A 22,040-nucleotide genomic window follows, 5' to 3' on the forward strand; every position below is an offset into this window, starting at 1 on the left:
AAGGTAAATATCAATTATAATAACTGTCCGAATCATCGCATGCTCTTGTCCGAATCATCCCCATGGGTGGCGATGATTCGGACATTTTGGAGTTTTTTTATTTGAAGGCAAATAGCTTCATGTATAGTAAAGTATACGACCTACCAAATTCACTCGTAAATGTAGGATGAACAAAATTGTTAGCGACCAGAACAATCAACATTCAACAAGAACATGCCCTTGACAGGCCTACACTAGGCCAGTTGAGTATAAAACCAAAAACTTGCCAGTCTCTGTTGATCACCAGTTGATAATAATCAAGCCTACATAGCGGTACTTTACCATAATGTGCAGCACACCACTATTAGAGAAAGTTGCTACATATGATACGACTATGAGTTTATGAGGTATGCAAAATTAATGTTTTTGTATGAAGTCTAATAAGAAATCCACAAACAAAATGTGTGAGTACTATTGCAAACCTTTTATCACACTGAGTTGTGTAGCTGTATTATGACTCAAGGTTCCAAACATAGATATAGAGAGGATGGCAAACTTTAGACAGGAATATGTGCTGATAACTTACCTACTGTAGTCAAGGCAAATAAAAGGAAGAGTGGTGCAGTCCGAATGTCACGTCTATCATTGATACTAATGTTATCTAACAGCGGGACTTGATGTATACCTGTTCGGAGATGTCTGTCCTCTAATATTTAATCCAACCGTTTATTGTATATTGTATCATTATATTACTTTGAAAATGGAACCAACTGTACTTGAATATTAAAACTTAGCTGTATTTGCCTCTAAACAAGTGCTTTTGGAAAATAAATAGAAGCACTACACAATGTGACTCCCGAACATATACTTGTTTACGCAGCTAGAAGTATTTCATTCAAACGCTTTTTCCTTAACAAATGGTTAATGAATAGACTTGGAATGAAAAGAATTATTGTGCTAGTACTATTTTATTAGAAAATATTGATGAAGCAAGTACCAGAAATTTCCAGATAAATGTATATTACAAATTCTTCGTAGTGGTAATTGCCCTATCCCAGCAAACGCAACTTCACAACACCTAAAAAGAACGCAACCTAGTACCGTGTCTGTGGTATCTGTCGACAATATTGTATTTTCTGTCAAAATGACACACTGTCAACGACTTTTGTTAAAATAAACATGTTTCCTGTAGAAGGTGATCACGCATTTATGGCTATATTGCGGGTGATACAGTGACAAATTCATGACTGGTTTCTTCTAAGATACTGCTCGACCAAATGTTGCGAAGGTTGATTGATTTATGTTCAAGTAAGCATTCTAGGTATGTAGGAGGTACTAACTAGCTCAAGTTTTCTTAGCCTTTTGTTCACCGTAAAACTTTGATGTGATAGGAAGGTACTTCTAAATGTAGTAATGTAAGCAGTCGAGGTTATATTCAGGATGCCCTACAATGTCTTCTTAAACCAGTGGAACTACCCTAGAGTTTTCACACTTACCTCGGTACCTACCTAACTCAACAAAGGTTTTGTGCGATTTTTTGCCTGATCCAGACACCTAGCTAGTTCATATTTATCAATCCTACAGCAGCCTTTTACGTTGAATGGCTCCCGAATGGTTCACGACTGAAAAATTACAGCATTAGCCCTACTACATACCTAACCTGTCAAGTCAAGTCAGTGGTTGCAACTTGCCCGCTTGTTGATCCACCCTCTGATAAACTACTTTTGCTTACTACTACTTCGAAAGAAGACTAGAGGTCTCGAGGTGTTATACCCACCACCGATGACTCATGAGTGGTGCCCATCTCCGGTGTCAGGACGTGTTAAACTACTTTTTCGGAGGGTGGATCAACAAGCGGCCAAGACTGGTTCAGCTAGTCCACTCGGTTGTTTCCCCTACTAGTGTACTGCCTATAGGCTCCCTACCTAGCTATAGTAGCTATTAACAAAACCAACAAGGAATAAGGTTCAGTGATTTGATTGAAGTCAAATTAACTAGGGCTACTAGCCCTAGGTATTAGGTACTACCTACTAAGATTTTGCTGTGTTGGGTTTTAGAGAGGTCATAGTACTTAATAGGTAATCTTTTGATTTTCCTTTTCAAATTATTTTATCACATCAATATGAACCAACTTTAACAATGTTTTCTAGACTTTCTACTTCAGGCACTAAGGTAATTAATAGTAGTTTCCGAGACAAAAGTAGCCAGTGGTACATTTACAACACCTAATTGGAGTTTGTTAACAGATGGTGCCATAGCTATTTCCTTGTGTTATTAATTACTCCTAAATGATGGGCCACAACTCTTGACTGATGTTCATGGCAGCGAATTCTAGAACCTTTTCAGGAAGGTGGCCACGTTCTGTGAGAGTTGGCAGTTATGTCACCGTTCGGTCATTTACCCTAGTTTATTATTATTATTAATGAATAGTTTAACCAGACAATCAAGTTAAAACACTTATTCTAAAGGGGCTGGCTCAAAAGGTTTTGTAAATGCTGCCATGTGTATAGTACTTTTTTTTAAATGATGAGTAGATATTTGATTGTACTCTGATTTTGATAAGTGCCCCCTAGCCCATTGCTGACAATGGCATGCATATGGGGTTACATGCTTACTTACTCTTCCTCAGCTGACCTAAAGTAGAGTGCTGTATTGTACATAACCTGGCCACTGTGCCTAACCTGACCTGACTTGACTTAAGTGTAAAATAGGGCAATAGCCTATACTTCAACAACCAAAAGTTATCATTTCTGCATGATCTCATTATGTTGGTAACTTTAGTTCTGACTTAAAATTGTAGAAAAAAAAATGATGAGATAGAGAAATAATGTTACAAAAATATCATAAATTATTAGGGAATGCAGCTCTTAGGACTCAGAGAGCACACTTGCTTGCTGAGGAAACTAACCCTTTAAATCAAATGTAAAATTCATGAGCTTGAAACTTGCTTCAGTTATGCAAGCTAAAATTTATAACAATGTATAACAAACCAGAATAGGCTGGTGGGTATTTCCTTAAATAAATATCTTTTGCCTCAGTGGAGAATACCCACTGACTCGGTGAGAGTATCTATTAAGGGTATGTGCCTTTCAGACCATTATCAGTAGTCTTTTCTGTGTACATATTCTAAGCTGTATACATAGTATGTACATTAAATGATACTAGAGGCCCTTTATTTTGTCCCTTTGGCGCTGGGCATTGGCTGCATTGCCTTTAAATTCTTATCCATTTCCTTTGGTCATTTTGCTCCAAGTTGTTTGACTTCTTAAACTTACTATGCCTCAGTTGCTGCTTTTTACTCTAGGCCAGTTCAGTTAGCTAGTAAACTGAAGAAGTGGTTGGTTGGAACAATGACAGTGCAGCAGTCATGTGAAATAAGATGTCATTGCTCTATATGTTGAGTCCAGGGTTTCTTTTAGATACTTTTCACTGTACCTCCTACTGGTACAATGGATTGTGTCAGATTATATGACTAATCTAATCCATTAGGGATTGTACTTTACTTTTTTATTAATTTTATATAACATGTACTATAACGTTTAATTGTTCCTACATGATATACCAACCCTCAGTCCTTTACATTAGGAAATACTTTCAGCGTAGGCAGGAATATGGCCTTTAAATTCTTAAACAAGCTGGTTAGGCAGTAACTACCATCTGGTAAGCAGGTCGGCACGCCTGTCCAGATGTAAACACTCCACTTTGCTTTCGGCCATCTTCCAATGAAGATGTATGTTTGTGAGCTCTTGCTGACTAGCTGTTAATCATGATTTCCCGATGGGATCTTTTTTTTTTATTATTTTTAATGAATATACTATTGTGTTTGATGTTAATAATTAATTGACTTAAATAATTAGTATATACGAATCCACTTTTTGTGATAGCCTTGCTAGCTGCTTGTTTACTTTGTGTTAGGGATCAGTGGCAAGGGTGTGCCTACATCCTCATCACATATTTTCCTACTGTAACGTCAGGGCGAGATAGTGTATTCATTTGAAATGTACGCTTACGCTTGGAAATTACAGAGGGGAAGTTTGGATGTTTGTCCTTTACTCTTCTACCGGTATTTCCTCTTCCCCTTTGTCCTTTTGCTAGCTTATTGGACGAAGAGAGAGGGAAGGTCGTGTGGTTTTGGTGTTAGAGGGATCTCCTCTCATTTTGGAGGGCGGTGCCCTTAGATGCGAGAGGAGTATCCTTATTTTTTTAAATCATATTTTCTTTCTTTTACAGGCTAACAGTGGTGATAGTTGATTACAGCAGTAGATGGTTGGATATCTCTTTGTGTTGACTTTTTTAACCTCAGAATTGTACCTGTACCTCGTAGCATACTGTGATATTGGTCCTCGAGTGTGTGTACTGTTCCCCTGCTGGAAATCATATTAATTTGCCGCTGTTATTCTAGAGATTCATCATTGGACAACACCATCGTGGCTGTGCTTTGATTATTAACTCTACATCTGCTGGTAAATGTTCCCCATCCTATGGAAGAAGCCTTGGAGAATTTGGAGAAGTCATCTCCCTCTTCTTAATCATCATATTTTTATTCAACCTCCTCCCCTTCAACTTCTAAAGCTTCCTGCCAAAGAAGTGTTGTCACGGAACTTCTAAGAGTCTGCCTCCTCGAACTTGGGAGGCAGTTGGGCCTTCCATTGGCTCGCCTGTTACTTTGGGAACAGGAACCATCACGCTGTCCCCAGGGTCTAGTGTGTCGGAAGCAGTAGAAGGGCAAACTTTGGTTCTCACTTCTGCTGCTAGTCCTAGAGTCTGCATACTAGTTCCATGTAAGGTGCTTGTTCGTGAGATTCCCTGAGTGCATGTAAATCTATGGATTCGCATGCATCTAGAGTCGATGACGCTGAGTCCGCTCGCCATCACGACTCAGGCACGGAGTGGAAGAAAGAGTGAGTCACTCAGGTGATTTACGCCTTGCTGGTGATCGCTCTCGCAGTGATCGCTCAGTGCTCAGGGTTGACGTGACAGCCCTGCTGGACCGTGCACTTGGTGAGACAGGTAGGGGTTCCCCATTCAGTCCTCTTGAGAGGTTTCGGCCTCAATGAGGACTGGGACACGGAGGACAGTACGGGCCCTCGGCATTCAGGTTCAGGGTCAACTCCACCCAGGCCACGTTCACGTTTGTGTGACTAACCGGTCTTGGTGGCGGTGAACGTTTCTTCTGCTGTGCGAGAGTTTTGCAACCCTCCTCAAGAAAGCGTTTTCTCCAGGGTGAGAACGCTCTCCTAGACTCACATTGTGGCCATCACCACAGGTTGATGGCTGCCCATGACTCGCTTCTCCTGCTAGTTCTGCTAGCAAGGCTAGCGAGAGCATCCAAGCTTCCTCACCTATTCTCTCTACTTCCTATGGCTACACCAGGAGGGCCATGTTAATAGGTGGGATCCTACAGAGTTATTTCAGCAGGATTCAGCATCAGGGGACTACATTCCTGGAAGGATCTTAGGTTCCCACTGGATGTACGTCCATGGTGTTGAGGAACTATCTTCTGTCAATGAAGGAGAGACCTCTCATCATCTCAACATCTGGTGTTTAGAGTTTTAGGTTTGTTCATGAAACTTACCTGTCAGATATATATATAGCTGTATTTTCTGAAGTCCGACAGAATTTAAAAAACTTCCGACACACGCAGTGGTCGGCCAGGTGGTTAGTACCCATTCCCGCCGCTGGGAGGCGGGTATCAGGAACCATTCCCATTTTCTATTCATAATTTTTCTGTCGCCGGTGCTGAAAACACCTGTTTTCAGTACCTCCGTCTTAGGATTTTGGAAACTTCATTGCCGCTAAGTATCCTAATTGTCTTTTGATTTATTTACTTGGATTTGTGGCTAGGCATACGCTATCTTAAATTGATTTGAATTTGATTCATTTTTGCATAAGATATCTGAATCTAGTTAGGCTAGTTTCAGAGGGGGTTGTCTGCAAAGATAGGGTGTGGCTACCGAAAGCTTCGGTAGATCCGCACTTGGTATGCATGAGGGGTTTGGGTCTTGCTTCTTTGTTGAGATTTGTCATGTAAGGAGTGTGAGACTTTGTCTAATTCCGTAAGGAAGACGTATGATTCGTATGTACGCAATTAATCAGTAAACATGTCTAATTCCGTAAGGAAAAAGTATAATTCGTATGTACGCAATTAATCAGTAAACAAAAGTCAGGGTAGTGAACCTGCTAACCTTCCTGTAGACTTTATTTTGCCTAACCCTATAGTATGGCTAGGGTTATGAATATGTCTGCGAGAGGTGATCGCTCTCCTTCATTGTTGTGAAGAGTGCTACTTCTGTTTTTGTTACTCCTAACCCTGTAATGTTGCCTTCGGGCCCTAAAACAGTGTCTGTAGAGGTTATTGCCCTTTTCTCTTATACTCTTTCGATTCGTAACTTAGAATCAAAAGTGCTTGCTTTAGAGAGCAATAGTGAAGTGGCTAAGTGCAGTGACAGTGCCCCTTGTGTAGTGGAGGGTGCGTCAGATCGGCCTTATAACACCTCTAGGTCTAGACCTCTGTCGGACTCCCAGGACCACAGGGAGAGGGCATGTCGAAAGCCGAAGGAGGGTTACGAGGAACCCCCACCGATCTGGCGTGCCTTCGGCAGTTTCTGATGAAAATCCCCAGACTGCCAAAGTTCGTGCACGTGCACGAATCCTGAAGGATTGCTTCTCGTCCTCCGAGGCGTCCTCCCCACGCAAGGGTTGGAGCTCTCGGAAGGACTCGCGCCCTCTAAGAAGCTTTAGAGAAGAGGACGCTTCACGTCCTCTCTCTCGTCAGGAGGGAACGTCAGATCCGCCCCATAACGCCTCTAGGCCTGGACCTCTGTCGGACTCCCAGGACCAGGGAGAGGGCATGTCGAAAGCCGAAGGAGGGTTACGGGGAACCCACATTGATCTGGCGTCCCTTCGGTAGGACCTGTTGACGTTTCCCAGGCTGCGGAAGATTGTGCACGTGCATGAATCTCGAAGGACTCGCGCCCTCTAAATAGAAGCTTTATAGAAGAGGACGCTTCACGTCCCCTCACTCTCTCGTTATGCGTTTCAGTGAGAAGTAAGAAGGCGAACGTCGCCTGATCACGTGTACGTCTTTCCACCGAGAAATATGAAAAAGAAGGCAGTTTCTCTCTCTTGTTTTGACGCCTGTCAGGAGCGTGACGCTTTTCTGCACGCTTCTTTTGACGCTCGGCTTGAACGGGACGCTCGGATGGACGCCAAGCGCGCGCCAGTGGACGCCGAGCGTCTCGCCAGTGGACGCCGAGCGCGCCAGGACGCCGAGCGTCCTCGCAAATGGACGCCGAGCGCGCGCCAGCGCACACCAGGTTTGTCTCCTGGCTGAACATTTCTGTTGAACTCTTCAACTTCAAGCTCTTGTTTAAGATTTGAGCCTCAAGAATGTGAAGCTTAAAGTGAACAGACAACTTCGTCTTCGAAACCCAGAAGACAAGACCTCGGGCTTCGTGAATTCAAGAGGTCTCTGTCAATATTATATTGCTTTTCGCAAAGGTGGATGGAGTTAAGGAAAGCTCAAGGGAAGATCTCGTTTTCTCTACCGCAGTCAAGACTTTGCGATAAGGCAGTTACAGGTTATGTAAAGGCTCGACGTCTCGGCGACGTTCAGTAGGATTCTTTGAACAAAGGCATTCATCAAAAGGACGCTCTTCAGGAAAGCGCAAGACAGGACTTCCTTTGCCACACTGCCAATAAATTTTAAGCTTTAGCAGGCATTAGTTGTGATACGGGAGAGGAAGCTGGTTGGAGAGTTTCTTCCTCTTCCCAGGATAATTTTGCAAGCTTTTTAGCCCATCTGAAAGGGTTTTTCAGATGATAGATTTTGTTAGTTTCTAGTCGGGACTACGCTGCCGAATTGAACATCGTCGTTCTACCTGCCGTAAGCCTGTCTCTTAACAGGATTCTTGCCCCTTTCTCGTTTGAGACGGGAATCGGAAAAATAAAATGCTCGACTTCCTGGATTACGTTTTGTCAATTCAGTGACTTTCCCCCATTGACATTATACTATCGTTTTGTCAAGTAAGTGGGTATCCCCTCATTGACAAAATATCTCTTTGTCCCGTAAATGTGTTAGTTCTCATTGACAAACATCTCTTTAACTTGATATTGCGTAAGCGAATAAGCTCTTATTGACAAGATTCGGAAGAGCTCTCATTCGTCATTCGCAGACCCGTACAAGAAATAGACTTGTAGACTACGTCAATGAACGCTTATGTCCAATAACATAAGAAGCTTGAGCTGTCTGCTTCGATTCTCTTAAGTTTTGTTCATGAAACTTGCCTGTCAGATATGTATGTAGCTGTATTTCCGAATTCAGCTATATATATGTCTGCCAGGTAAGTATGAACAAACTTTATTGTGATATAATAAAATATTTTGCCTTGCGTTATTTTACTACTGGTTGGTTCAAGTCATACACGCATGCTGTAGTTACCTCTTCGGATGGCAACCGAGAGGTCTATTGTCTATTATTTTAAGACATTATCGTTACTCCCTGCAGCCTTTCAGGAGTTTCCGATTTATCTTTTACCGTTGTATGGTAGTGTTCTGACGACACAAACGCATCTATATATTTAGCGTTTTCTGTTTCGCTTAAATATACCAGCTTGAGAGTCTCTTTTTGCTCAAAAATAACGGACCTATTTCTTCGTAGAATAGGGTAGCTGGCAACCCAGACATAAAGTTAAGAGACGACGTTCGTAAGCTGCTGGCTGCTGCTGTGTCTGACTGTCCAAGTTCCAACCGAGCCAGTAACAGATCGTGCGCTGTCATGCGCTGTAGGTTACGTCTCTCTCTCCTGCGGGATTGACTGACTAACCGTATCTCTGTGCTGGCGGTTACGTCTCTCCTGCGGGATTGACTGACTAACTGTATCTCTGTCCTACAATCACGGACTTTAGCCTAAGATTGAGGGGATTTCTTACGTGAATGAATAAACGTTGCATTCGTTTTGCCTTACTATGTTCAACAGAGTTATCTCTTAATCCTTTCGGTGCTCGTTACCGCACGGTATAGAACTACGAGTCTACCGAAACATTGCACTTTTATATGCTCTCCTGCAAAGCGCAGCCTTATAGGGAAGTAAGCATACTCGGGGAGGGAATGGATGAGCTTGCTGGGGACCATTTCCTTCCTGAAGAAGTTTGTTTCCCCGAATAGACTGCAATTCAGACCACAGTTTTTCCTACCGGGAAACTGAAATATTATTCAAGATCTAGGAATTATTCTGAACATCTCTCAGTGCGTCATGATAGAAAGAAGGTGCCGGACATCTGGATAGTGTTTCAGATGTCCTGGATCTTAATCTGAAAGAAGTAAATGCAATTCGGTCGTCCCTCCAGTCCTCGAAAACGAGTTTTGGAACAGTGGTCCACATCAACTCTGATATTCCACAGCTCTCTCATATCTTAAGAAGTATCTTCTCTCGGTCCCTGCTCGAGTTTACGAGAAAGAGCCTATTATAACAACAGGCGTAGAATGTAACGATCCTCTAGAGGTTCGTTACAGGATTGCAAAAGTCCGTACGAATCGTCTCGATCGACGGCAGCAACTTTTGACTTCCGAGTGGAATCTTTCTTTAGAAGTAAGTTGAGAGTTGTGGAGACTTTAGGGACGCCCTTTCATTCTTCTCTTCGATATGTTGAGGACGAAGAGGCTTCTTCTTCTCTGCTCCCTTTTTCTCGATTCGGGATCGGTACCATTAAACGCCATCCTATGATATTAAACGGGGATGGATGTTTAGTCTCTTTTCCCCTTTTTTCAATCGCTTAGGAAATGTAATGAGGATTTATGACGTCACAGGGAGCGACAATGACGCTGATCGCCCCATGTTGGCCTTCAGGATCCTGGATTCACAGAGGTCACATCCTTCCTAGTTCACTTTCCAAGGACCTTTTCCGAGAGAGTCCGTCTACTCTAACTCGAAAGGTACCTATAACCTCTCCGCTCTGAGTCTGACAACGTTCAGACTATCGAGATGTTGACAGGAATAAGATTACCGTCTTCCATTTCCGTCTGAAGAATGGGATAAGCTGGCAGTCACAACTATTAAAGAATACGCAAATATGTTGTTGACGGCTTTTGGGCTCAGAGATTTGCGTCTGTCAAACAACAAAGCCCTTCACGATCTTTGAGTTCTATGGAATCTCGAAACTCGCTCACCATCTACTTTTTGTCTCACCTGTTTTCTTGGAGTCAGACACTCGTGCGAGATCAGGACATATAGTAGCCCTGAGTTTCTTGTTGACGAAGTCGGTTGCGTTTATACACCCCCGATGATCGTGTAACATGAGACCAGGTTGGACTGTCAGGCATTCTTCCTTCGGGACTGAATCGCCTTTTTGCTCCTTGCTCCTTTTCTCCTGGCACCAGAAGCTCGAGTCAGGAGTTGATTCGCTGACGACGTTGGGTTGCGTTGATACACCCCCAAGGTTTGCTTAGATTGAATCGCCCAGGCAGTCCAGACGCTCATCCTTCAGCGAAGAATAGTGCCTTATGGGCTTCAGGGTACAGCCTTGCTGTCCTTGATTCGTCTGACTGGTCAACTGGTCGGTCACCTGACTTTAGTAACAGACGGACTGACTGTGCATGTCCAGATCGAAGCTTTCAATATGGAACTTAGTCGTAGTCTGAAGTTCTTGATGTCAAAGCATTCGAACCTCTCCTACCTGTTAACTTCTTGCATGTGATCAGGAAGGCCTTCTTCTAACCACCCTAGATACGACAAAGAGGGTTAGTGAGATTTTAAGCCATCGTCACAAGTTTTGGCTTTAGAGAACACAAGGCGGTGTGCTCTCTAAGCCTTTCGTTGTGGCCTAAGAATGGAAACCCGTTTTGTCCTTGGGCCAGGAGCTTGGAAGCAAGGATGGCACAAGTTAGTGGGCAGGAGCCAGAGAGAGTCCTGTACCCTGTCAGGTCTCTCAAGTTTTATCGACATAAAACTCAAGAAAGTCGAAGTCATTCGGGCAATCTGCAGTGTTCCGAAAAAGACCAGACTTGCCCATATCGAAGAACACCCTGGCTTTAGTGTTAAGGAGTTCTTTCAAAAATGCTCCTTCATTGTGTTTGCACAAAGATTTGAAATCTTTTTATCTGAATGCTCACGAGGTGAGGGCGCGGCCTCGGAAGCATTTCAACAGAGCATGGCACTCAGCAACATCCTGAGTACCATGTTTTAGTGAAGCAACTCTGTGTTCACTTCACACTCCTTGCGAGATGTGAAGATGGCATATGAGATCTGCTGCTCGCTAGGGCCATTCGTGTCTGCAGACACAATCTTGGGGGCAAGAAGTACCACTCATCCTATCCTGTAGAAAATGGTTAGGAAGAGCTCTTAATTTAGTTGTTGAGTCGCCGACAACGGCGACTTCTTAACTCTTAAGCCTTAGTTAACACACCTTAACTTTGGCTAGGTTGGTCAGGTGGTGATATATATATATATTTATTTTACTTCTTAGCCCTCATGGTATGGTCAATATGGTCTAGTCACATTGTGGTCACGCCCCCGTTGACAGATCATCTGGAGTGCACCAGCTTTATAGGTCTCTACCTCGCTGGCAACTCTAGTAAAGCAGAAACAGACTTGGGTGACAGTAATCACGAAGTCGGCTATGCTAACAGGTGGAACCAAGATGTAAATCATCTGCATGCATTTGTTTCCCAAAATCCTTCTATTCTGTCCCTTCCCACCTCCAACGGTGGGATTCAGCTATATATATATCTGACAGGTAAGTTTCATGAACAAAATGATATTGTTATGATACAATAAAGTTTGTTCATACTTACCTGGCAGATATATATAATCAAGTACCCACCCACCTCCCCTCAGGGGACAGTGGAAATAAAAATTATGAATAGAAAATGGGAATGGTTCCTGATACCCGCCTCCCAGCGGCGGGAATGGGTACTAACCACCTGGCCGACCACTGCGTATGTCGGAAGTTTTTTAAATTCTGTCGGACTTCAGAAAATACAGCTATATATATATCTGCCAGGTAAGTATGAACAAACTTTATTGTATCATAACAATATCATATTTGAACACTTGGAGACTATTTTCTCCCTGGCTCTTTCTGTCCTTGGGATGGATTTCAATTTGCAGTCCCATATGGTTTCATGCATTTTGGGAGCCTCGAATGCACATTCTGTAGAATTGTACTCGCATTCCAGTCTTAAATGCTCGCATATAGGACTGGTTTTTATGCATGTTCCTCCTCAATTTCCACAAGAGTGAAGGAGAGGCCCCTCCCTGATGATTGATCTAATTTGGGGGTCTCACCAAGCACTTAAATTCGTTGGAATTTCTAGTACTCTTGAGTATTTTTGTCTTCTATGATCTGCAAACACTTGAGCTAGATGAGAATTCCCAATAATGGTTATTACTATATCCAGTAATCTTGCTGAATGCTTGAATTCCTTGGAATTTCTGGCATTCTCAGAGTGTTATGGTTTTCTGTAATTTCCAAACACTCAGGTTAGACGGACATCCTTGATAATTGTTATTACAACATCAGGAGTCTCGTTAGGCGATTAAATTCCTTGGAATTTCTGACGTTCTCAGAGTAATTTGGTTTTCTGTGATCTCCAAACACTTGGGCAACAGGTATTCCTGATAATTATTACAATAATTGGGAATCTTGCAGAGCACCTGGATCCCTTGGTTTCACTGGTGCTCGCCAAGTGCTCGTCTTCTTAATGTTGCTGAGCTCGCCTGATTATTGTCTTACAAGAGTCGAGTTTTCTCACTGCGCATGGGAATTCTTATGAATTCTAGTGCTCGCTGAGAGCTCACATCACGAGTGCTTGGATAGAGAGACGAGCCCTTACCACTACAGATGAGTTTGCTCTTCAGTCTGGTTTGGAGTTATGCAGAGTTTGGTACCACATGCAACACCACACCTTGTAGGTGAATGGTCAAGTTCCATCCTCATGTCTTGGACCTTAGGGTACAAACCTCGAAGGAGAACAGTTAATTGGGAAGAAGTGATAGTTCTTTGCTGACAATTACCACTCATAATCACGTAGTGGTGAGCTGCTCAACTCACTCGACTCGGCTCTGCCAAGCAGAGTGCTTGGTTCTACTGAACGAATTCTCTGCTGTTGATCAATGCGGCCCCTTACCATGACATAGCACCCTCCCTTCCCGTCTTGCAGCGAGTTTTCACAGGGGTCATTGTCTTTGCCATCTGATGCCTCCTCATCTCCCTCTTGGAAAGCTTCCACAGCCAAAGAAGAGAAGGGTAGTTTTTCTGCCCCCTAAGAAGTCTCGACTCAAGACTTCTAAGGATCTTCATCCTTTTCCCCTTTTCCGGAGCAGGAACTGGGATGCTATCCCCAAAATAGGGAGCACCAGGAGTTCAAACCCAGCAGCATTAGTGGCTCGAACCCACCTGTGAAAGCCAGGAATATCTATTCTTCAGTTGCCAAGATCGATGTTGCTGCCTCTTGGGACAAGGCATCTGAAAGAGATAGGAGGTTCTCTGTACAGTCCTCTTTGTGATATTCGATCACAGTGAAGATAGATGCGTAGCAAGATGTAGCAAGTTCTCGCCAGCTTTTACTGCATTTAACTACACTCAACTTTTGCTTGCTCTTGCGCGAATAAAAAGTTGTAGGAAATTAATGTTTCATTTGACAAAGTGAGAACACCACAAGTTCAGAGAAGAGCAAGCAAGAACAGTCAATCCCCCACTCTCTTTTTTTCCTTCTACTTCCTGGATTACACCGGGATGAACAAGGGAATAACAGGAACTCTATTGAGCTTCTCCCCAGAGTTCAAATCTGATAGACTATGTTTTTGGTTCAATCTTAGGATCTTACCAAATATACGTCAATCTATTCAGGGTTGGTAGCACCGAGAAGTTTGAATGGCTCTTCAGTGCCACTGTTTTGGGAATAACAGTTTGGCTTGAACTAGTTGTCTTCGGTGTCCTTTTATCACCGTAGAAGTCTCCCTTTGGGACATCTTCACTTTCCCTCTCTTCATTAGAGAATGAAGGAGGTCTGCTTCAAGTCCTTATTCTTGTCTCTCGAATGAAGAAGAATTAGGCTGGATCACAATTTACAGGAAACTATGAATATACTAGTATGTTCTCATAACATATGTCTGTTATCAGTTGCACCTCCAAGTAATAGGCACATATCTGTAATTTAATTCTTCTGGTATGTGACCAAGACGAATAGTACCTTCTCTTAATTAACCTGAAACTTGGGACAGCCTTTCGGGGCTCCCAAGAGTTTCCGGATTTGATTTTGATAGGACTTGTGATATTGTCTGCAACAACACCACAACATTTGCATTATCACAGAACAAGAGGGTTTCTTTCCCTCCCATTTCAGATAAGATGCAGATGTGCGAGTGTATCTTTCTTGCACTCATTTGCTTATTAATGGTTCTCTCTCATTTCTTTTTCTCTCTTTTATACTTACGCTATTCCTAACTGATATTCTCCTAGCTATCATCACACCACAAAAAGCTGTTCTCAGGCAGTACAATCCCTGTGTTTTCATTACTGAAAGACACTCCGCCTTCATTGCAAGCACCAACTTTCTTGCCAAGATGCAATGAAGTACCAAAATAAATTTTCCAGTCCTTTGTAAAACACCAGGGATTAAAGCCTTATTCACTGGTTGGTGTTATCGACGGGACTATTTCTTAATCAGAATAGTGAGATTTCACTTCCCTCCGATTCAACTCTATGAAGACATAGGTCCACATTCACCTTAGTCATTCACTAAGTAGTATTGTTTCTCCATAGTTGAGATTCAACTACTGAGAACTTCTCTGTTTTGCTATCACAGAGACTTCGCTGTCTAGAAGGCATTTGACTCTCGTCTAGTGTGCACATACCTTGCGAGAATCATCTGACAGTTTTGTTTTCAAGGCTGCATCTCATCTCTCAACATCGCTGGCGAAGAAGATAGATAATTAGCATTTGTTCATTCTCAACATCACCCGTCAAAAGGCAGGTGTCATGTCATGACTCCTTCTTGGATCCGCAATCATTCGGCATCTGTTGACTTTGGACTTTGTATTGGTTTAGCCAGATCGGACATTACTTTGTCCTATTGGTGTGTTGCTATAACTATGAAAGATCAACACTCTTCACTGAGTGTTGATGCCTTCATCCACTGCTGACTTCCAATACAGAAGTGTCTATGACACTTCTTCCTCTGAGTCCTATGAGATCATGAGGAACTCCTCTGCAGTTGGATATGTTCGCTGTATGCTCTCTCAGAGAGCAAGCAGTGCCAGTGACTTGGTACTTTACATCACTGCAAAGAATATGTTGGACTGGGAGATAGGTGTGGTCTCATTAGGACCACATTTATATCTTTCTTCCTTTGGGTCTTCCCACAGGTCCTTGGAACCTTTACCATGGACTGGTGGTGGATGCTCAGAAGTTGTTTGCTTACCCAGTTCCTTCAAAAAGACAAGTTGCATCTCGCCTATGGTGTGCGGTTATAGAGGTAAGAAGGATGTGAAAGTGACTGGCCTCTCCACCATCCCCTCCTCGTCCTTCAGGGTTAGGATAGGACTCAGACTTACACTTGCAGGTCAGGCGTTTGATGCAGTAAGCTTGCACATAGTTTCCTTTCTGTTTATCTTATCAGAATCATAGAACCAATCCTGCTCCTTCCTCTAGCAAGGGAAGGAAGGAGACTGGCAACGAATTGTATATCTTGTAGGAACAAATCGCAGTTTTTTTTGTAAATTGTATTTTCCCTAATTATGCAAACTTGAGATCCTTTACATTAATGTCCACCTCATGCCACCCCTCAATCTGAAACCTGGACTAGAGAACAAAGTTAGGAAAGCAACTGCTAGAGTGGAGACTAGGAAGTCTGTAGTTAGCCAGGTTTCTTCTGTTACAAAGACTGCATCTAACGTTCCTGTTATTTCAGTGACACCTGTTGGCTCACGCACTCCTGTTCCCGACCCCACTGCCAGCTTCAAATCGATGGTTGATTTACATTTCAGGATGATCACAGAGACCATGGTCCAACTGGGCTCTGCATTTAAAGTCCTAATGGTCAAAATGAGTGCTTCTGAGCGCTCGCAAGGGCATGGTGCTAGTGAAGTGGTGAATCAAGTGTTAGTGGAGGAGGCAGCTGCTCGTCCCCCGATACTCCTAGGCAAAGGTCACTGGCATACTCCCCTAAACCTGGAAGTCTCAGTGGGTAGTCACAAATTGTCGTCGAGTTCAAAGGGATCATGTCCCAGATGTTAGTGGTGCTTCACAGACAAGTTGCGCCCGCTCGAGAGACGTGCTGGGTTAGAGATGCAACCCCTCTCAGAACCTTGTAAGAAGCCTCGAGAGCCTCTCACTTCTTGCTGTAGCTGGGATAATCTGGAAAATTTTTTGTCAGACCATCCTGAGCCAGATCTTCCTTCTTCGTCTAGGTGCTCTTTTTCTCATAAGTGCCCAGCATCTTCCAAGGTGTCCATACTCCCAGCTGTGTTAGAAGCTCCTTTGGAAGTGGTAGAGTGTTGAGTGACTCCAGAGCACCCAGCAACTCGAGTTCATTTTGGTGCCTGAGCAACTGACAGCAGAGCGCCTACTGGCGCAAGTTTTGAAATGCTCTCTAGCACCCGAATGCCCTTCAGCATGCAGTGTGCTTCTGATGTCGGACAAGACTGCTTCTTCTCAGAGCTTAGCAGTATTTAAGCGCCCAGGGCGCCTGCTCTCCAAGATTCTCCACTTCATCAAATTTCATCTTCATCTAGGATTCCTGCTGTTCAAATTCAGGTGCCCTCAACAACAGTCACACAATAGACCTTATCCAGAATAAGTTGGACTGTATTTTGAGCCTACTCAAGAAGGCTCCCTCAGACCCTCAAACTGCAACACCGGTATTATTGTCTCTAGTTTTTCGGAGGCGGAGGACGAAGAGGTACGTAGTACATTGATCAAGAAGCGCCTACCTCTGCTTATGCTTCGTTATTAAAGTTCCTGCTCCTGACTTTCCCAGGATATTTTTCTCCAGCTACTCCTTCTCCAGCTTCAGGTTCCACAAGGTTACCTAAAATGGTCTTGCCGCCTTCAGGAAAGAAAGCCTTTAATGAAAAGGAAGGCTGGAGCAGAAAGAAGGGAACGGGAACAAGGCAGAACTGCCTTCAGTTTTCCTCCTGGATTATTTGAGAGATACCTGTCATATGCTACAGGTGAGGCTCCCTCCCTGGGAGTTTCTGCCTCCTCCCAGAGGGACTTCTCTAGTCTTGTGGATTCAGGGTGTAGATCGACTTTTGTCCCTGCAAAAATAATGTTCTCTGCGTTGGAGTTGGCTCATCTTTTGAAAAACCTATTCAAGGTGTTTGAGGTTATGAGCTTTCTAGATTATGCCTAGGCACCTGTTCGCCATTAGATCACCACCATTTGTTCCATTAGAGAAAAAGATTACTCAAAACCTTTTAGTGTAGTCCTGTAGGCACTCTAGGGAGACAGTTCCTTCAGTTAGGACAACATCTGTTCAAGTACAGGCTTTTTGAGGCAGTAGGCAGAGGCGTTTTTCTAGATCGCGATCTAGTACTGGATTCCCTTCATGCTCCACTAAGAAGACAGCTTCGAGATCTTCCACCCAAAAATTTAAAAATTAAGACTGAGCCAGGCTCCTGCTTTTCTGGGAATTTTGGAAAGAGAGGGGAGCAGAACTGTGGATAATCAATGTTCTAAAGGAAGGTTATGCTATCCTTATGAAGAAGCCTCCTAAACCAGCACACCTGTCGCATTGACAGCATTTGTCAGGCGCAAAGAGGATTGCCGCTCTCTCAGCAGAATTTTCAGCCTTCGTGAGGAAGGGGGCAATAGAGGATATTTATTCTCTAGGATTCGACAACCGACTTTGTAGTTCCATAGGCCTTCAGAGGCTCGAGACCTGCTAGTTGTCAGCACCTTGAAAGTCTTCATTCAGAAGACAAAATTCGGATAGAAACAAATCAGGCCGTCCTGTCATCCATATGCCAGGGAGATTGGATGACATCCATCGACATGCAGAACACTTATTTCCACATTACAATCCATCTGGAATCGAGGAAGTTTCTCACATTTGTTTTTGAAGACAGGGTCTTCCAGTTCAGAGCCTTATGTTTTGGCCTCTCAAAAGCTCCTCAGGTTTTTACCAGAGTTTTGGCTCCCCTCTCAAGATGGCTACATCTCAAGGGAATCAGAATATCCCTCTACTTAGACAACTGGCTTCTTCGAGCCCAATCAGAATAGAAATGTACGGAGGGCCTTCAAAGAACCCTTTTCCTTGCCCGAAAACTGGGGCTTCTAATCAACAGAGAAATTGCAACTGGTCCCTGATCAGACCATTCTTTATTTGGGAATTTGGATAGATTCTCAGAGTTTTCAGGACTCTCGTCCCTGAAACAAATAGAATGGTGCCTGAAGACGTTGAAAGAATTTTTAGTGTTCGAGTCATGCTCAGCAAACAGATGGATGAGCCTTCTAGGGACCCTATCATCAGTCAAATCAAGCCATTCAAACCCTAGGCAGGTTACACATGAGACCCCTGCAGTATTTTTTAAAGGCCAGTTGGGACAGAAAAACTCTCCCAGATTCTTTCATCGTTCTTATCACCCCTGAAATAAGGACCTGTTATGGTGGAACTTCGACGAAAGACTGACAGAGGGAAACTCTCTCCATCCTTTGAGCCTCAACCTAGACTTCTTTGATGCATCAGATCTAGGTTGGGGAGCTCTCACAGGGAGCAAAGAAGTATCTGAGACTTGGTTCGAGGAGCTAAAATCCTGTCACATAAATGAAAAAGAATTGTTGCAATTCATCTAATTCTCCAATTCTTTGCCAAGGCAGTGTTTGATAAGACAGTAGCAATCCACTCAGACAGCATGACTGCAGTCTTACATAAGGAAGCAAGGGGGAACACTCTTTCTCTCTGTGCAAAGTAGCAAAATATCATCTTCCTTGGGCAGCTAAGAATCTAACAAATTTAGTATAGTAACAAGGTTTATTCAAGGAAAGCTGACTGTTCTGGTGGACGAATTAAGCTGCCAGAAGCAAGTCCTACCTATGCTTGTCTGCCTAGGCCTCTGGAAACTGTAGGGGAAACCAGTCTTGGACCTTTTTGTTACATCCAAAAACCATTGGCTTCTGTTGTTCTGTTCACCAGTCCCAGACCCTTGCACATTGGCAATGGATGCGATCTTACAAGATTTGTCAGCCAAAAAACTATGCCTTTCCTCCCCTAAATATGGTGAGACAAGTAATACAAAAATTTTGCTATCAGGAATGTTTCAGTGATTTTGATAGCAGGTGTGGTGTTTGTTTTCAATGGTTGGGTAATGGTGATTTTATTCATTTATTGGGTAAAAGTGATAAGAGTTTTTAATCTATTTGTTTATGGTACTGCCCCCTAGGCTAGGGCAGATTTGTGTTCTTTGGTAGCCATTGGAATCTTCCTTTGCTGTAAGGTTCTCACTAAAGTAGCAGGCGCCCATGGCTTTACCGCCACGCCTCTTCTCAATTAGATGAGTGCCGAACCAGAGGCAATATTTACCTGCAGCAGCTCTCTTATCAGGTGAGGAAGCAACAAACATTGTGTCAGTGTTAGCAACCTTTCTGCTTTCAAGTTCATTATCATGCATAATGTTTTGGGATAGATATGTTCATGCATCCCACCTCCTATAATGTGGGAATTAGCTATGTAATACTGAGTAAGTTATAATTATATAAAAGATATTTTTATAATAAAATGAGATTACTCCAAAAGTGGGTGGGGATCTTGTCACCTACCAAAAAGAATTAGCATGGTTTGCAAATTTCAAAATTTTAGCTGCCGAACGAGTGAAACTTAAGCTATGTAATTACTGAGTAAGTATCTAAATATAAAATCTAATTTTATTATAAAAATATTTTTAAAATTTCCTTAGACTAGCCTTATGATTGCCGATAATTTCAACTCTGGGTGTGATTAAAATTATCAATGTTCATTAAATCTTTCTTTTCAGTTCTTCTCAGCTTGAAGACAGCATTCTGAAGATTTACTCATACTTCTGCATTGCAAGTTGAGAGCCTTCCTACTGTGACTTATTAAAGAATTTAACTGGTGTTAAATTAAAATCGTGTTTGTCGGGTTTTACGATACGGTACTCATTCATGAAGTATTATGCATGCAGTTTCTCATTGTTTTTAAATTACTATATATATGTAAGTGTATTTTGTTTTGGGCAAAGTCGGAATTGTCATATTTATATTTTGCCTGATACAAGAAATTACACTTTTGGTTTTGTTTTTAAATTATTAGTAATTTACGGTGTATTATCCTACTTATGACTTTGACTACTGTAATACTGTATACTTATGTTTTTCAGGTTAGTACTGTATTGCTTGAACATTTTGAAGCTATTAACAGTATATAGGCTAAGTGAAGTGCATGGTTTTGTTTCTTTTTCTTCAAGTTTAACAAGAGAACACTTTTGCCTAATAAAGGAAAAATGAATTACACTACAAGTCCAGCTGTAATGGGCATTACGTGCTTTTAAGATTTATGTGTATAAATGTGAATGGTTAAAATTGTTCCAAAACTTTTGCAGTTGCTTAACCCAAGCCAATGTTGTTCATTTGTCACCCATTTTTTAAATCCATGAATTATGTGTAATTGTCTGTAGCTGCAGCTGTAAATTTTGTCACATTCACACTTATACACAGCCATTAACAGCATGTGAAAGAGGCAACGCTATGTATTTCTGCAATTTTGGATTCCTTTTTTTTTCTTCTTCTTTTTTTAAGAATTTATTTTTAATGAATCTTACCTACTGTTATAGTTAGCTTTATCTTTTTGCTGTTAGATACTATATGCATTTAAAAAGTAATTGGCTAACTCACTAGGACATCTCTGTAATTAATTACCTGTTCCCACCAGATGGTGTGGGAATGTTTACGTTCAGGTCAAATTTCTTCGTGACGTGCTTTTATACAGATGGTGGATTGGCGTTAGCAATATTTTATGATTTCTGGCTAGTTTTCTCCTGTATGGTATTGTGCATGTTATCTGTTTTTGCATTATGTCATCTACAACAATTTAAGATGAAAGCATTAGGCTATATTTAGGAAAGACTTTGTGGAAACTGAATGTTTTTATTTAGCATTATGTCATCTACAACAAGTTAAGATGATAACATTAGGCTGTACTATTTAGGAAATGTAGTTTGACGAAACCGAATGTTTCGATTTTGCATGATGACCACGTAGCCTATGTTATAGCCTAGCTGTTGAGGCATGAGTGTGGTGTTCTTGATGTGTAGATTAACCCTTAATGGACAGATTGATCCTCAGGAGTGTCCATTGATCCTCAGGAGTACAGTAATAACAGGTTTGGGATGGTGGATGGATTGATCCTGTAGATATAAATAATATTAAGTGCCATCGATTTGGGAAGAATCTGGCAGGAAAGAGATGCCAATACTTCTATAGCCCATAAGTTCACGAATGGCAACTTTTACACCGGCTAAAACCACGAATCGGGCTTCTCAGAACTTTAGTTCTGCTTGTAACTTCAAGGGGGAATGTATTACGTTTGTCTCACATGACATCGTTTTGTAAATTTTCTCATAATTATACCAAGGGGTTACTGTTCGTTTTTGTTCTGGTCTTTTACGAAAATATGTAGGTTGTAAATGTAATTTTACAGAGAAAGGTGCAAAGAATTGATAGAAAAAGCATGTATAAGTAAAAAAAGTTACCGAGTCTTTATTCTTGGTAAATTTACGTAAATAGTTTTCAACAAATATACTAAGAATTTGTTACTAATATTAGTTATTTGTTTTGGTATAGTGTGAGCAGTAATTATAATTTTACAAAATAAAATGAAATTATTTATTAGAAAAAACATATAAAACTTGATCAAATTTATGATGGTCTTTAAAAGAGGCCCCACAAAGGGTTGTTAATAGTCATTTTCAACTTCTTGTGGAAGGTAGGTATGTGGCGGGATCACAAGCTTAAAAAAAGTGGCAAATTCCCCCACACATAAAACTAATCAATCCAGCTGCCAAACTCACGCTTTGTCACACTTTCCTCTTTACATAACAAAATACA

At 42.1% G+C, this 22,040-nt stretch overlaps 1 long non-coding RNA gene across 1 annotated transcript; it reads left to right on the forward strand.

The window, feature by feature from the left end:
• Nucleotides 1-1,047: 1,047 nt before the first annotated feature.
• Nucleotides 1,048-20,269, forward strand: LOC135216073 (uncharacterized). Its single transcript, XR_010314799.1, has 2 exons — nt 1,048-1,287; nt 19,952-20,269. It is a non-coding gene; the product is annotated as an uncharacterized LOC135216073 (long non-coding RNA).
• Nucleotides 20,270-22,040: the final 1,771 nt, after the last annotated feature.

This window comes from Macrobrachium nipponense, chromosome 19 (genome assembly GCF_015104395.2).
Source record: "Macrobrachium nipponense isolate FS-2020 chromosome 19, ASM1510439v2, whole genome shotgun sequence".
Taxonomy (NCBI): Eukaryota; Metazoa; Arthropoda; class Malacostraca; order Decapoda; family Palaemonidae; genus Macrobrachium; species Macrobrachium nipponense.